The 15,965-nt window shown below is 40.7% G+C and overlaps 1 protein-coding gene across 5 annotated transcripts in view; it reads left to right on the forward strand.

Annotated features, from left to right (window-relative positions):
* Window positions 1-266: 266 nt before the first annotated feature.
* The window catches only part of WDR7 (WD repeat domain 7), a 361,510-nt gene continuing 345,811 nt past the window's right edge, over window positions 267-15,965 (forward strand). For all 5 annotated transcript variants that reach the window (XM_082641443.1, XM_082641445.1, XM_082641444.1 and 2 more), the window contains exon 1: window positions 267-461. The gene's annotated coding sequence lies outside the window, so the exon portion shown is untranslated. The remainder of the gene's footprint in view (window positions 462-15,965) is intronic.

Consider the following 15,965-nt stretch of genomic DNA (forward strand, 5'->3'; position numbering starts at 1 on the left):
AAAGGCGAGAAGAGGCGAGAAGAAAGCCTAGACCAGCCTTCCCATAACCAAAATGGCCGCCGCACACTCCCTGCCCACAGCTAACATGGTCGCCTCCGTTTGGTCTCCATGGTAACGCAGGCCGCTCTTTTCGAGCCGGCCTAGGACAGGCTTGTAGGGAAATGAGGGGAGTTTCCCTCCCCCTCATTTTTGCGACAGTTGCCGGGAAAGTCACGGCAGTTGGCGGGTGTCAGCTGATTTACTGCGGCTGCGGCGGCGGCGGCGGCGGCAACGGCGGCAACGGCAGCTTGCAGCCTCTCTGGAGAGACGGAGGCTGGGCTGGGGTTACAGTCCAAAGTTTTCCCACCAGGATTTGCCCACCCCACCTCCTCTCTGGATACGTCCTCGCCTTGTCCTCTTTGCCAGGACGCCTGCAGGTGGTGGGACAGAAAATATCGAGGCATAAGATGAAGCTGTGACAGGTAAAGGGCTTTCGAGCTTCCCCGGGGGGGAACCCAGCGCGGAATGTGCCCTCAACGTGAAGGTCAGAGGCCGGGGGTCAAGGGTCACAGCTCCGCTCCACCTGGGGGCGGTGTCAGCTGTCAGAGCGCTGCTGCTGGAAGCTCTGGTCTGTGCGGCGCCTGCAGCTTCAGGCCCACGACTAGGCGCCTGTGCCTGGAGCGTGGGTCCTGCCAGGGGTCTGTGGGACTCCTTGGCCTAGTGAGTGACATTTGCTACTGGTGACACTGGCTTTGGTCTTGAGATGGGACCGCCTTGCCCGCAGTGGCAATCTAAACGGGGTGAGATGCTTAATGTTAATGGGTGGCTGGTTCTTAACAGTGCTTTTGGGAAATGCTGTGCTTGCTTTTGGGGTACACATAGCCTCTCCTGGTACTCTTTAGTTTGCCCTTGCCTAAGGTGCTGAGACGTCTGTTAGTACACCTGCCCGCTCTCATCCCTTTGCCCTAAGACTTGGTCTAAGAGGATTCCTGCTATGCCTGCTCCCTTACTAGTGGGTCCCAGGGTTCTGAAACTATATGTTTGGAGTTAGCAATTCCCTGCCTCGGATTCAAAAATTGCGTTTTATGTTTTGATTCACTTGCTATGTCAGTTTCTCAGGTCCTAGAATTTGAAACTGTGGCAGCTACAGTTGCATCATAGACAGCACTGGAATTGTTGATGCTGCTGATTTTAGGGTTCAGTGAGAGCTACAGCTTGCTTTTGCATTAGCATTTGCCAGGAGCCCAAAAAGGCAAGCTGTGACTCTTTCCGACGTTTATTGTTTAGGGCTTTATGGGCAGGATGTCAAGAGTTGCCTGTTATATGAGAGAAATTGATTGAGTTTTTTGAAATATACACACACACTTTTTTATAAGTAATTTGTGACAGTATGGAGGTGGAGGACAGCTTAAAAGTGAAAATAATGTGTTGAAATGCCTTTATTATTTCAAATCGGGCAAACAGAACAGTATAAATACGTAGTAAATGCCTTGTTAATTTCCTTTTTTAAAAAAATGTATTTTATTAAGGGACTTCCCTGGTGGTCCAATGGTTAAGACTCCTTGTTTCCACTGGAGGGGGCGTGGGTTCGATCCCTGTTCGGGGAACTAAGATCCTGCATGCCGTGCGGTGCGACCAGAAAAAAAAATTTTTTTTTATTGAAGTACAGTTGATTTATAATGTTGTGTTAGTTTCTGGTGTACAGCAAAGTGAGTGATTCAGTTGTACATATATATAATAGTTTGCATTTGCTAATCCCAAATTCCCAACCTATCCCTCCCCCACCCACCCTCCCTGTGCGCAATCACAAGTCTGTTCTTTATGTTTGTGAGTCTGTATCCGGTTTGTAGATAGGTTCATTTGTGTCATATTTTAGATTCCACACATGCCTTGTTAATTTTCAGAGATTATTGTGAGAAATTCATTTAAGTGTCTATCTTTATTTTAAAAATGCTTCAAACCCTACTTAACAGCAAGACCGGAGTGTACACTTTGTTTTTTCTTATTGCCACCTGTAGCTAAATTTTAAAAGATCTTGATAATTGGATAACTCAAAGGGACTGGGCTTTGCCTTGTTTGACTATCACTGTGGGAACTTAAATTTTGAGATAGTTAGCCTTTTCTTTCTTTCTTTTTTTTTAATAGGGGGGAGTACCAACCTTTATTTACACTTGGGTTCAAGTTCAGAGCCATCTGAGTATAGCGAAGCGGTAAAAAGCACAGATCCTGGGACTAAGGTTCATATTCCAACACAGAATAATAACTAAGTGACAACCGGCAAATGTTACCAACAGTCTCTTCAGTAAAGTAGACAGAGCATCACCCCAGCTTCTAGCAGCTATCATGGCTGCCTCTGCCCCAGTGTCCACCCTGGGTACTCCACCTCGGAGGCAGCTCAGCTAAGAGAGTGTGCGCTCTGCAGGTCTCAGCTCAGTGGTTAGGGTGGGATTCAGTGAGTTACTGAACCTTGGAGGTAGCCCCTAACTCCAAGACATTCACCAAAGGCAAGAAACAGGAACGCGGACTGGTTCAAGGACTGAGTGAGATCTTACAATTTCCTTTGGTTTTCATTTGGATATAAGCTATGTTTTGAGGAAGCGAGGTGGTCTATCTGTGTGACAGGCTTAACATCGCAAACTCTAAAGGTAGCGAGCTGGTTTTGTGTCTTTGCCCTCGGAAGGTAGGGTGACATTTAGCCTTAGTGGTGTCCTCTATGTTAGGTGAGTCCTTAAAGTTTGTTTTGTACCTCTAATGCAGAGGATTGAGTTAATTTTTTCAATTCAGTCATCATCATTGGGCTGTTCAACGTGTGTCTCCGGTTTTTTTCTGTTCATTGTCTTTTATATCCAGTTTCCACTCCCTTCCCTTGCCCACCAACCCATAGACAATCATTCCGACATGTATGTGTTATTAAATGTGTGTTGTGTTGGGTGCCCACATTTTATATAAATTTATTTAATTATTTGTTTATTTTATTTTTGGCTGCGTTGGGTCTTTGTTGCTGCGCCGGGCGCTCTCCTCTGCGGCGAGCGGGGGGGCTACTCTTCATTGCGGTGCGCGGGCTTCTCACTGCGGTGGCCTTTCCTGCTGTGAAGCGTGGGCTCCAGGTGCACGGGCCTCAGTAGTTGTGGCTCGCGGCCTCTAGAGCACAGACTCAGCAGTTCTGTCGCACGGGCCTAGTGGCTCTGCGGCATGTGGGACCGTCCCAGACCAGGGCTTGAACCTGTGTCCCCTGCACTGGCAGAGCGACTCCCAACCACTGCGTCACCAGGGAAGTCCCCCTGGGCGCCCAAATTTTAAATTTATAGAGATGATATCATGCAAGATCTCATTAAAGTTTTTCCGCTCCCTACTCTCTACTATTTAAGGATCTATTTGTGTTCCTGTCCATTGCTTCTAACTGATACACAGTACTTCAGAATTTCCATCTACTACAGTTTATATGCTGACTGTCCTATTTGTGGATACCCATGTAACGTTCATTTTCCTACCACTTTAGGCAATACTGTGATAAACATACCTTTTAGACCTCTATGATGCTTTCTTTGAGATATATATCCAGCAATGTGATTTCTGGATCATAGGGTTTTCATATATTTTATTGAAGGATTGCCAGATTGTGTTCCAGAACAAGCTGCTGTGGTCTCTACACCTGCAGGCAGTTCAGGAGAGTTTCTGTATCCTTGTAACCCCACCAATGCTTGGTGTTATCCAGCCCCCTGCTTTTTCCAGACGAATGGATACAAAGTGAAATCTCATTTTAAATTACATTTCACTATTAATTCATGAGTTTGAGCCTTTCTTCATGGGCATTTTATCTTTTTGGGTTTTCCCTTTTGTAAAATTGTTTATTCCTTTACCCATTTTTATTTTGAGGTTTCATGCCTTGTTGATCTTCAGAAGCTCCTTGTATTTCCTAGATACTAATACTAGTCCTTTAAATATTGTATCTGTTCCTATTCTGTCATTTGTCTATATAACTTTTTTTATGATGTCCTTCATTGAACAGAAATTTTCTACTTGATATAATCAAATTAAAATTTTTTTGCCTATGGTTTGTGTTTTGGGGGTTTTGTTTAAGAAGTCTTTCCCCAGTTCTGTGTCACAAAGTTACCTATTTTATGTACTACTAACTTTATAGTTTTCCTTTAAATTTATAGGTATTGAATACATCCAGAGTGTCTTTTTACATGTCACAAGGTAGAGACCCAGTTTATTTTCCGTGTAGTGTGCCAGTTTTCCTAGTATCATTCTCTCCTTTCCCCATAGATAAGTGGCGCCACACTTACTGTATATTAACCTCTCATAGAAGCTCTGAAAACTGTATTCTGTTCCTTTGGCTTATTTGTTTGCTCTTGCTCGAATATCATGCTGTTTTAGTACTGTGGCTTTGTATGGTTATTTTTTCCTACATGAGTAAGTTTTCCTATTTATTTTGTTTAGCTTTATTTTGAAATAATTATAGATTAAAGAAGTTGCAAATCTAGTACAGAGAGGTCTGGTTTCCCCAATGGTTACATTTCATATAACTTCACTCAATTTCCCTCAACTGTTACATTTTATGCAACTATGGTGAAATAGCAAAACCAAGAAATTGACATTGTTACAATGCCGGTATATAGTTCTATGCCATTTTATCACCTGTGTAGGTAGATACCTGTAACTACCACTGCCATCAAGATACAGAACTACTCTATCACCACTAAGACCTTTGTGCCACCCCTTTCAAGTCAGTTCCGTCTCCCTTCCTCTATTATCTCTAACTCCTGTTCACTAGTCAATTTTCCATCTATACTTTGATCATTACAAGTGTGCTGTATAAATGGAATTATACAGCATGCGACTTTTTGAGATTGAGATTCATCTGAATTGTTGGGTGAGACAATTTTTGAGAGTCATCCAAATTGTTGTGTAATTTGGGTAGTATTCCATGGTATATATGTACCACAGTTTGTTTAAACATTCACTGGGACATTGGGGCTGTTTTCAGTTTTTTGCTATTACAAGTAAAGCTGCCTATGGAAATTCTTGTACAGTTTTTTTTGTGGATATAATTTTTCACATTTTCTGGGATAAATGCCTAGGAATATGACTGCTAGGTGGTATGGTAAGTGTATGTTTAGTGTTTGAAGAAATTGCCAAACTGTTTTCCAGAGGGGCTGCACCATTTTACATTCCCACCAGCAATGTATGAGAGATTGAGTTTCTTTGCATCCTCGCCAGCATTTGGTAATTGTCACTATAATTCATTGTGGTCTTAATTTATGTTTCCCAAATGGCTAATGATGTTAAATTTCTGGTAAGGCAAGTTTTCCAATTCTTTTTCCATTTTCAAAGTTGGCTTGGCTATTTGTGGATTTTTATTCTTTTCTATATATTTTGGAGCTAGAGTTTCTGAAGACAGAACAACTATAATTTTGGTTTAGTATGCATTGAACTTATAGCTTTATTTTGGGGAGAATTGACATTTTTATAATATTAGATCACCCTATCCAAGAGCATGGAATGGCTTTCCATTTATGACTGAGCAGGAAGAAATTTTTTGCAGTTTTAAAAAATATCGTGAATAGATACTAATTTAAAGTAGATTATCGCTGATAGAAGAAAATGCTGATATTCTACCTTTGTGTGTGTGTGTTCTACTAGACAGAGATCAAAATCCATAGTATAAATCTTGAAATAGTTTTGGTACTTGTAGAGTTAGACCTGGAACTAGGTAGTGCTTTTATTCCTGGTTTATCTGTTACATTTCTCTGTGACACTGTTTTGTTCGTTGCGATGGATAAACTCAATGATTAGAGTGTGGGGGTTTATAGGTTCTAGTCCCATTTTGTTCATTCATTGTTGCACTTTACAGAGAGTTCGTAATCTTACATATATGCATGCCAGTGATCATGGGCAAAACCAACTGAGAGCTTATGTATGGCTCAGTGAGATCCTGTCATCAATAAGAGGATACCTTACCTTTCTACTTATAGATACTATGCTTGTGATGTTAACTTAGAATTTGAACTCTGTGCACATTCATTTGCCTTGATCTGTATCTGATACTTAAAGCCACTTTGCTGATAAGAGCACAAAAGATATTGTTCTAAGAAGTCCTACACCAAGACTGCATTCAGGAAGTCCTGTCCAAGTGGAATTTTTTTGTTTTCTATTAAGTAACGTATACACGATATTCATAAAACAGTAAATATTCTAAATAAAATTAGGCATCTTTTCCAAAATGTGTTGGTGATGTTTAATGAAAATGTAGGTGTTTTGGGCTGATGGTTGCTTGTGTTAGTAGTCATCAAAAAATGTTGGAACAACAAAGTGTTAGGGCCCTGCTCAGTTCAGGGCGGAGAAAATTTCTGAAGTGCTGAGAGTTATTCTGTAGGCTCTTGTAGAATAGAAAACTACTGGAAAGATGTGGCTTTTTAACCACTGCCTCCCATACAGTTAGCAATTGTAATTTATGACCCTTCAAACTCACGGAAAACATGTTACTAGTGTTTTGCACATACATATTTCTCTCTGAATGTTGGTAGTTATTATATGTCAATGATAACAGATTGATAGAATGTGCCAGTTACCTTCTGTTCTCACATTCAAGTTTTTTATTTGGCTGTCTTCCTTAAGGGCTCTTCTTTTTTCTAAACATTTCAAATACAGACAAACAGTAAAAAGCCACCATTAATGGGAATGAAAAGTTCGCTCTAATGCAATATCAGTTTACTTAGTTTGAAACAGTTTTGTGATTCACTAACAGGCCTTGGTGAGTGTGGTAGCGATTAAAGTAAACCATGTTAGGTGATTTGCTGCATAGGTCCTAAGACATGTCTTGTTGTGTATGTGTCACAGAGTAAAAGAGGCTAGAATATAGGTGCAACCTGCAGCTGGGGAAAAGTAATTAGTACATTAACAGGGATTTGATTAAGGAGACTTGTATTAATTGTTGGCACTATTATAGAAAAATTCATTGAAAAGCAACTCTGAAATCCGAAGCATGTAAAATCAAGATGTATTTTAATTTATTGATGGGTACAACATTTTTAAAGCCAAGCAAATGAACGTCATTCATTACTTTGTTCATTGATTCAGTAAATATTTGGGTACCTCATATGTGGCAGAAATTCTAGGTGCTGGGAATACAGTATAGAACAAAACAAACATAAATCATCACCTTCTTGGAGCTTATGTTATAGTGGCAGATTCAGACAAGAAATAAATAAGTATAACACTTGGTATGTTAAATGATTGTAAGTGCTCTGGAGAAGTATAATAAAATACCATTGGAGTGGTGGATTTTGCAATTTATGCTGGTCAGGAAAGGCCTCACTGAGAAGATGACATTTTAGCAGAGACCTAAAGTGGTTGAAGGAGCTCTAAAGATGGACTTGCCGTTACTTGAGATGGGGAAGACTGTGGGAGGGGCAGATTTGGGGAAGAAGACCAGAGACTCACTTTTGAACATGTCAAGTTTGAGAAGCTTATTAGCTATCCAGATGGAAATGTTGAGTAGGACACTGCATATGTGGAATCAGAAGAGAGCCATCAGCTAGAAATTGGGAAATTGTTCATGTATAGCTGGTATTTAAAGCTGCGAGGCTTGGTGAGATCACTGAGGGATGGAGGGAGGGAGTATGGCCAGAGGAGAGAAGTCCAAGGACTAAGCTCTGGGTGTGCCAATATTTAAAGGTCAGAAAATGAGGAAAAATAGAGACTAAAGCCATGGACTTTAGCCTGCTACTAAAGGTAGTAGGAAGATCTGAAGACTTGGGGGCCAAGTGAAAAAGTGTTTCAAGGGAGAGGAAGTATGAACTATGCCAAATGCTGTTGGTAGGTCAAGAAAGATGCGGATTATGACTTGACACTGGGTTTAGCAATGGGGAGGTTTTGGTGACCTTGTCAAGAGCATTTGTGTGACAGGTGGAAACTTTTCTATCATCTATGCATTGACATAAGGAGGGGAATGATGTTACAAATGAGGACATTCTGATTTGGAAAGAGGTACATATTTCCTTAAGGTTACAGTTAATAAATGGGGGAGCTGGGTCTGCCCTAGTTAGTGTGACTCTCAAATCTTCACACTTACTCAACATAGCTTACTGATCCCCATACTGTGACAGTTCATCTTCTAGTTGGGAAACCATGTTTGTTTTTTCTTCTGGGTATTTTAATTTATGAACAAGGAGAAGCTTCAGTGCTCAGTTTAGAGTTTTGATGGCAGTGTGAGGGAAAGCAGTAGGAATGGTTGGGGATGGAGGTGAGATGAGAGGTGGTTCGGGAGATAAGGCTGAAGTTCGTTCTACCAGATGGGATCTGTTTACCCTAAAATGTAGGGGCTTGGTGGGCATAGTTTGCTTTTAGGTTAATCAGTAACTCTTGAAACTGAGGCAGGTTGGTGATGGATAGAGCATAAGTAGCTGCAGAAATTTAAAACGTGATTCATATGCCTCAAAATCTATGAATCATTTTTAAAATTGTGATTTATTTTTGACCAGATAGCTCTACAGTTCTTCAAAACCCAGCTCTTGCTCGCTCAGGGCTGTCTTAGCAATGAGAAGTAAGTGTAGTCTTCTGTTGCCATCTGCTCATGCCACATGTTCTTTTGAAACAGAATACTGGAACTTCCTTTAGCAAAGCCGTCCTAAAGTCTCAAGTTCACTGGGAGTAGATTTCTTGCCACTCAAATAAGAGGGTATTATCTTGTGAACTTAGCGACAAGCTTGATGTTCAGAAGGTGGTGTCCCTCACAACTGTTCAATTCCAGACACCCTTTGTTCTGAGGAAGCAGCTCAGTAATTCCTTCATGCATTTTATGATCTAGCTATCTCATTGCATTATAACAAACAGTCTTCATTACTTGATTCAGTTTTTTCTAAGTCTTCAATGAGTTGATAGCAAAGGCACAAGCACAAAGAAAATTCATAATATTAATGACTACTTCCTTCATCAAACCATGAATTTGACTTTAACACACTTTTTTGACAAATGATGTAGGGATGTTCTGAGAATTTGAATAAACCTTTAAAGATTTCTTTCTTCATTCATTGCAATGGTGGCAAGTAGGTTTAGTTATTTAGTCTGTAGTCCCTGCTTTTCATAATCCCCATTGGTAGGTGGGTAGTGGAGGCCTGCTTGCTCTTGTTCATGTGTGCCTGTTCTCATGAGGGAGAATTGGAGTTTGTTTTTGTCTGCAGGTCTCAGAGGGCCTGCCTTGGGGCACAGGAAGCAAACAGACCAAGACAGTATTGACTCTCTGGTGAAAATGCCTGTATTCCTGGGCTAGAAATACATCTTGCTTTTGCATTTGAGCATTAGAAAGGCAATATAGAGAAATGAACATTGATCTGATACTAGATTTTTCGTATGTAATCTTTTTTTATAGCTTTTAGAAATCACATGGGATACCAGTATCCCATGAGATTTTGCAGAACGGTATGGTCTTATCAGAGTATCACTCCATAGGTTATTCATGGTTTTAAAGGGGAAAAATAGCCTTAGTCAAGTGGTCACAGGTGGCATCACCAATAGTGGGACACTGTGATGTTATGTCTCCTGTGGTGATGCAGTGTGAAGTGTACATCACCTATGAAGGATACTTGCCAAACATGTTTCACTTGAGCCCGATGATGCCTTTAGATCCAACTTCCAGTTTATAGGAAGAACAGGAGATAGATGAACATGTGATAAATGACATTGTAAATAAAATCAGACAAATCTAAAATCTGGAACATTCTACAAGAAATTGGTTTTGTTTAAAGTTAATATGAAGAGTGAAAGTTAATATGAAAAATGAAGTAGGACTGTTCTAGAACTAAAGAGTAAAGAGGCATCACAACCAAATGCAGTGAGTAAAACTTGAATATTTTACTTACTGGTTTAAAAAAAATTATAAAAGATACTTTTTAGACAGTCGAAGTAATTTGAAATTGGACTGGATTTTAGATACTATTAGAGGATTATTATGGTATTGATAATGGTGACTGTGATAATGGCATTGTGTTTATGAAGGAAAATGTTCTTACTTTTAAGCTTGGTTTTTAGGGGTGAATTGTCATGATATGTGTAGGTTATTTTCAAATGGCTCAGCAAAAAAAAAATCTCTATATACACATGTATTGATGAGGGAAATTTGACAAAATATTATTTGTGGAGTGATCTTGAGAGATCTTTATACTATTTTCAAACTTTTTGTATATTCAACATTTTTTGTAATAAAAAGTTGGGGAGAATCACAAGGGGAAAAGTAAATTTCATCTTAAGCCTTTTGTTAAAAGAAAAATCAAATTAAAAAAATATTCCCTTGGGGGACTTCCCTGGCAGTCCAGTGGTTAAGACTCTGCACTTCCACTGAAGCGGGCACAGGTTCTATCCCTGGTCCAGGAAGTAGGATCCCGCATGTCACGCGGCGCAGCCACAAAAACGGATTAATCTCCAAAACATACAAGCAACTAATGCAGCTCAATATCAAAAAAACAAACAACCCAATCCAAAAATGGCAGAATACCTAAATAGACATTTCTCCGAAGAAGATATACAGATTGCCAACAAACACATGAAAGAATGCTCAACATCATTAATCATTAGAGAAATGCAAATCAAAACTACAATGAGGTATCACCTCACACCAGTCAGAATGGCCATCATCAAAAAATCTACAAACAATAAATGCTGGAAAGGGTGTGGAGAAAAGGGAACACTCTTGCACTGCTGGTGGGCATGTGAATTGGTACAGCCATGATGGAGAACAGTATGGAGGTTCCTTAAAAAACTAAAAATAGACCTACCATATGACCCAGCAATCCCACTACTGGGCATATACCCTGAGAAAACCATAATTCAAAAAGAGTCATGTACCAAAATGTTCATTGCAGCTCTATTTACAATAGCCAGGAGATGGAAGCAACCTAAGTGTCCATCATCAGATGAATGAATAAAGAAGATGTGGCACATACATACAATGGAATATTACTCAGCCATAAAAAGAAATGAAATTGAGTTATTTGTAGTGAGGTGGATGGACCTAGAGTCTGTCATACTGAGTGAAGTAAGTCAGAAAGAGAAAAACAAATACCATATGCTAACACATATATATGGAATCTAAGGAAAAAAAAAAAGGTCATGAAGAACCTAGGGGTAAGACAGGAATAAAGACACAGATCTACTAGAGAATGTCCTTGAGGATACGGGGAGGGGGAAAGGTAAGCTGTGACACAGTGAGAGAGTGGCATGGACATATATACACTACCAACGTAAAATAGATAGCTAGTGGGAAGCAGCCGCATAGCACAGGGAGATCAGCTCGGTGGTTTGTGACCACCTAGAGGGGTGGGATAAGGAGGGTGGGAGGGAGGGAGACGCAAGAGGGAAGAGATGGGAACGTATGTATATGTATAGCTGATTCACTTTGTTATGAAGCAGAAACTAACACACCATTGTAAAGCAATTATACTCCAATAAAGATGTTAAAAAAAAATAAAGAGCTCACCTCCACTTTTGTAGAGCAGAAGGGTGAATTTGGAGCTGAGAAACAAAAACTTGATAACTGGCACTGTGAAGGTCTTTTGATGACACCTGTATCAATTTTCATCTGAAAGTTTCACCCCCATTCTTTTTTTTTTTTTTTTTTTTTGTGGTACACGGGCCTCTCACTGTTGTGGCCTCTCCCGTTGTGGAGCACAGGCTCCGGTCTCGCAGGCTCAGCGGCCATGGCTCACGGGCCCAGCCGCTCCGTCGCATGTGGGATCTTCCCGGACCGGGGCACGAACCCGTGTCCCCTGCATCGGCAGGCGGACTCTCAACCACTGCGCCACCAGGGAAGCCCTCACCCCCATTCTTGTTAAAAATTTTGCTAGGTGTACAATTTATTTTTTCCTCAGCACTTGAAAATATCATTCCACGGTCTTTTGGCTTTAATTGAGAAGTCACCTGTCCAAAAAAAAAAAAAAAAAAAATTCCCTTGGGAGTTCCATGGTTGCCTAGTGGTTAGTATTCTAGGCTTTCACTGCTGTGTCGTTCAATCCCTGATAGGGGAACTGAGATTCCACAGGCCGCTGTAAGGTGCAGACAAAAAAAAAAAAAAGAAAAAAAGTCCAAATCTAGTGAAAAACAGGGATGAAAGATCCTCCCTTGTTCCTTGAATTTTTCTTAGGGCTTTCTAGGCCTTCACATAGCTAGGCAGAATAAAGCTGAAAAAATAGGAAGAAGATAATTGGGAGAGTACACTGTACCAGAAACCAAAGAGAGAGGGTTGAGGATTAGCAAATGATCAGCCGTGTCAAACTATTAGCTGTGTAAGACTGAATATAGTGTAAGGACTGACCAAGATGGTTAGAAAGAGTAGGTATCAACAGTCCATTAATGTCAAAGCATCCTCTCTTTCCTCACTTCTCTCCTAAGGCCTTGCTTCTCTCTGCAGTATTGGAGAGTTCTTTCCTGGAGTATCATATTAGAGAAATGTTGACCTCTTCATGTAGAGGGCAATCTTGAGCATCCTTAGATTAGGTATGTTTGAAGATAGAATCTAGATTACATGAGGCCTTTTGTAGTAAGGAAATGGAAACACTGTGTTTAAGACCATGGGTTTCAAGATGTTGATTGTAATTACAGTGAGAGAAACAGATAAAATGAGAGAAAGAATGAATGAGAGAGAGAGAGAGGGAGAAAGAGAGATAGCAATTACTAGATTCACAAGCAGGGGCTATTAACAAGTGAAAGTGTTTTGGACAAAAATGAGATGTGAACATGTTTGAAGGACAAAGCCTAATTTAACTGAAAGACAGATGAAATGGTAGACAGTGAAAGGATAATTAAGGGAGTAAGATCCTTCAAAGAGTCCAGGAAGAATTAGATTTAGCAAAAAAGATAAGATATTCCTTCCTCAGACATACCTTGCTTGGAAAGCTCAATAAATGGTAATTATTGTTATTCTCTGTTTATTCATTCAATAAGTACATATTGGTCACTAGTAAAAGTGACCAAAACTATTCTAGGTGCTGGTAAGTCACCTCAAATCCCAGTGAAATGCAGTTTGCTTGATAATGATTAAATAACAAAGATGGTGGGCTTACGTCGATGATTTGGTTTTACTCTCCAGGGAAACAGATTTTAGTGGAATGGATGCATTTATAAACAAATAACTGCACACAAAGTGACGAGCCTTCTGCACCAGTGTGTAGAAAATCTTGTGAAAACGTGGTTGCAGGAGCAGTGAATCACAGGTGTTGGGACAGGGCACTCACAGCAGAGAGGAGCTCGTGTCGGAACAGGTTATAGGCTAAAGACAAACACTTGTTAAAGTTAAATGGTTTTTTGAAAACTCCATGTTGTGTGTGTATGTGCATCTTTAAAATAAAAGAACCTGGTGAATCAGGGCCATGGATTTTATTTTATTTGTTTATTTATTTTGGCCCTGAACATCTTGCGGCATCTTGGTTCCCCTACCGGGGATCGAGCCTGGGCCCCTTGCAGTGGAAGTGCGGCGTCCTAACCGCTGGACCACCAGAGAAGTCCCGTGGGCCATTTAATTTATTTATTAAACTGTCTTTTGGAATACAGTGAAATACCCAAAGGCCGGGGGGAAAAAAGCCCTTAAGACCAAAGGATTTATCTTGAGAATCAGGATTCCCACTCAATCCAGTCTCTTACTTCTCTTACTCTTCCTTTTCAGAGGTAGTTTTCATTACTTTTTTTTTTAAATTTGGTATCATCACAGAATTATTCTAAACGTTTTTGTGTGTGTATTACAGATGTGTGTAGATACATATATATACCCCTTTTGGAGCCTAAAATGGGAATGTATTTTACACACTGTACTGCACCTTTTCCCCCCACTATATATTTTGGAGATTATTTCATATCTCATGCTGCAGTGTTCCATTGTAAGACTCTCTAATAATTTATTTAATCCCTGATTTATGGACACTAAAGTTCTTTCCATGTACCCATTAACAGTTAGAGAAATTTTCAAGCGCATAAAAACAGTAAGAACAATGTAATGAACCCTCTTGTACTAAAAGGAACTTCAACGCTTATTTTTACAATTTGGGTTCCCTGGCCAGCAGATTCTGAGATGGAGATTAGCACTCAGGTTTATAAGGGAGTGCTCTTAGTCCCGGACACCTGGGGAAAGGAAGCAGGTTTGGCCAGAGGGAGAAGTTGAGCTGTAATGAGTCTCAGCGGAATCTCAGTTGACCCTGGGGGTAGTTCCAAAGATGGAATGAGCCTTCAGAACTATACTGAATTGATATGAGGGGGCCTGGCCTTTACTGTTTATCCCTGGATTGATCAGTTGTTGGATGTGGGCTGTCCTCCTGGAAGGGGGCAAGGTGTCTCCCTTTGGCTGGGGCAGTCGTTAGTGGGGACTGACAGCCCAGTGCTCTCAGCGGCTGGGGTAGTAAGTCCTTTATTCCCGAGGTGGATCTGGATGCGTACCACCCATCACACTTATGATCCCGTTTCACCTTCATCCCTTCCAATACCTCTTACCCGCTCTTCCCCTCCACCATCTCCCACATGCCAGACCCCAGACATCAGATCATTTCATCCATAAATACTACAGTTCTACTTACCTTTGAGTAATGTGTTTTAGTAAAATCTTGATTAACCAGATTGACTGGAGAATGACGTTTTCTGGTCAATGGAATTTTGTGGTAAATGCAGACAACATAGACTAAGGAAGGGTATTTATTTCGTTAGGAATCAGGAGGGCTGTGTGTGCCTGTGAGCTCTGAGATGAGTTTGCAGTGTAATTTTGAGAGAGTTGCCGAAGGACCTAAATGTGGAGGGCGGGAGGAGGGGCTCAGCGGCCCCTTCCCATAGTGAGTAGTTATGTTTAGGCAAAACTTTGTAGTCTTCTTTCCCTTTCATGGCAGATTTTGATAAAACTGCAAAACAGGGTTTAATTTTCTTTTCTATCAACTTTGAATTTGGAAAATGTGAGCAACTAAGCTCTTCTGTGCCTATTTAAATTAAGGGGAAAAAAAGTCCACTAAGGGGATTGCCGCTCACAGAACCTGAGAATAAAACCTCTTAAAGTGGGGTTTGCTCCTGATTCCTATCCTGCTGGATAGGTTTACCGTTCTGGCTCCCCCAGGCTTGGAGTTAGCGCTGATGTTACAGTTTCACAGTCCAGTCACCAACACCTTCCCTGCCTCTTACCCTGGAGCCAGTCTGTTCTTGGTAACAGTGAGAAGTCCGTGTTCCCACTGTAGTGACACCTGGGTTGTTTGTTGTTTTTTAAATTATCTTTAAGGAGGAAGGGCCCCATTGAAGGGTAAACTTGTAATAAATTGGAATTTCAAATATTATGTACTTGTGTTTATAAAGAATAAATATCCACTCAAATAGATCTCTATAAGATGGTAACGAGCTATATACTTCTCTCCATTTCTATATTAGGAAACCAGATTTTTTTTTGTTTTTTGGTCAGTTACAAAAGCCTTTCTTTTACAACTGCTTAAATATCAAAAACAAAAGCAAAACAGCAGGAGGTTGACCCATATTTCATCAACTTTTGCAATGACTTGGTTCACTGATACAGGCAAAGGGTGCTTGGATTTTTCCCGTTCATGTGAGACGCTTTTTGTTGAGTTCTCTGGTGCCGTTTTGTGAACATATTTCCTGAGCTCTAATTTCTCTGAGACCAGATTATGCCTCTGTTCCTCTGTTGCCTCATTATGTTATTTTCCTCTCTCCCTCCCCACCCCCCCATGCTTGCTTACTTTCTCTTATCACTCTGCTTGGAAAGTAATGTTGCCAAATCTGGCTCCCTTTGCACCGATGCCGAATAAAAATACGGAGACAGAGAAATGGAAGATAAGAAATGGAGAGGCTTTTTATTTTTTTTTGCCAGGCAAAGGGAAGACACAGCAGGCCAGTGCCTCAAGAACTGTGCCCCCCTCTTCCTGGGGAATTACAGGGGTTCTTATAGGGGAGTTTGAAGTCCGAATTGAGTGATAAGGATCAAAATGGTGAAGGTCTTGCATTCTTCTTCTTCT

The sequence above is a fragment of the Mesoplodon mirus genome (assembly GCF_964341445.2).
Source record: "Mesoplodon mirus genome assembly, chromosome: 13".
In the NCBI taxonomy this organism is placed as follows: domain Eukaryota; kingdom Metazoa; phylum Chordata; class Mammalia; order Artiodactyla; family Ziphiidae; genus Mesoplodon; species Mesoplodon mirus.